The sequence below is a fragment of the Juglans regia genome, chromosome 5 (assembly GCF_001411555.2).
Source record: "Juglans regia cultivar Chandler chromosome 5, Walnut 2.0, whole genome shotgun sequence".
NCBI lineage: Eukaryota > Viridiplantae > Streptophyta > Magnoliopsida > Fagales > Juglandaceae > Juglans > Juglans regia.
In genome coordinates this window covers 13,089,946-13,091,666 of record NC_049905.1, presented here as the reverse complement: position 1 = coordinate 13,091,666, position 1,721 = coordinate 13,089,946, and the positions used below count along the sequence as shown (strand labels likewise).

Here is a 1,721-nt window from a genome sequence, read left to right as displayed (position 1 = left end):
ACTACTCAAGTATAAGACGCTAGACCATTAATGCCAACAACTTTGAGCTCAAACCAACCTTAATCAGCAAGGTGCAATAAGCCCAATTTAGCAGATCGCCACTTGATGATCCCAATATTCATTTGGCGATGTTTTGGGAGATTTGGGATACTATAAAGATCAATGGTGTTACTAAATACACCATTAAACTGAGATTATTTCCTTTTTCTTCGAGGGACTAGGCAAGAGATTGGTTACAATCTCTACAACTGGGAAGCATCACTAGTTGGCAGGACATGGATGAAAAGTTTCTTGTTAAATTCTTCCCACCTACAAAAACAACCCAACTCAGGAATGAGATTGGTCAATTCAAGCAAAATGATTTCGAGTCACTCTATGAATCATGGGAAAGGTATAAATATTTGATTCAAAGCTGCCCTCAACATGGATTTCCAGATTGGTTGCAAGTTCAGATGTTCTATAATAGGTTAAATGGGCAAAATCGGACTATAGTTGATGCTACTTCTGGTAGAACTTTGATATCAAAGACAACTAAGAGTGTTACTTCTCTTTTGGAAGAAATGGCCTCAAACAACTATCAATGACCAACCGAAAGAACTATAGCTAAAAAAGTTGCTGGGATTCATGAATTGGAGCCATTTGCTGCCCTTTCAGCTCAAGTTGCTTCTCTATCCCATCAGATTTCTGCTTTGAACCCGAAGGATACTACAAAGTGTAGAATATGTTGCAGCTACAAGTATGACAGTTCTGAGCAATGAAGCGAGTCAAGAACAAGTTCAATATATCAACAATCGGAACTACAACTATCGTGGTAATCCTATGCCAAATTATTATCATCCAAGGTTTCGAAATCATGAGAATTTGTCTTATGGAAACACAAAGAATGCGTTGTAGCCTCCTCCAAGATTTGATAGTCAACCAAGCGAGAATAACATGTTACTTGAGGATGCCACGGTTTCCTTCATTGAGGAGACAAAATCAAGGTTTAAAAAGACTGATTCACAATCGGATAACATTGAGACTCATTGTAGTAATATGGGAGCCACTATTGTGACGCCCCGACTCCCACGTACAAAAGAACAGGAATCGTGACGTCAGGATGATGACAACACGGTCACGCATCCCAACGAAATGTGCTCAAGTGTGTGTGCAACATGCAAAGGTGCACAATAAAAGTCGCAGCGGATAATATAAATAAGTCAACTAAGTACCAGAAATACAAATATTCAAAACAATTTACCTTTAAAGAGTTATACAGTCATCCCAAATAAATTACAAGGACAATATATAAATTGATAAAATACGAAACTCGATAAACAGGAGCAATTCCAGATCACTCCACCAACGGAGCCAAGCTAAGGCTCGTCATCCTCATCTGCATCAAAATCTGCGATACCATAAAATGGTACCACAGGTAAGTATAAACCAAACAACTCTCGGGATAAAAATACATTAATGCAACCAACATGCATTCATACGACAAAATCCACTTAGCCATAAAATACCGTTTTTCCCAGAGAAATGATAATTTCCAACACACGCCAAAATCTCATTTTGGCCCAAAAATAATCCGTAAAACATTTTCCCAGAAAATGATTCACACAAAACAAACCTTTTATCGGACACTGTAGGCGGGAATCGCAGGCGGGACTCTACCACCATCCCTGCTTACCACCATCCCTACTGCGTGCACCGTAGGCGGGAATCACAGGCGGGACACA

General features: G+C 39.5%; 1 non-coding gene across 1 annotated transcript; it reads right to left on the bottom strand.

The window, feature by feature from the left end:
- Window positions 1–323: 323 nt before the first annotated feature.
- Window positions 324–430, bottom strand: LOC118348545. Its single transcript, XR_004801623.1, has one exon. It is a non-coding gene; the product is annotated as a small nucleolar RNA R71 (small nucleolar RNA).
- Window positions 431–1,721: the final 1,291 nt, after the last annotated feature.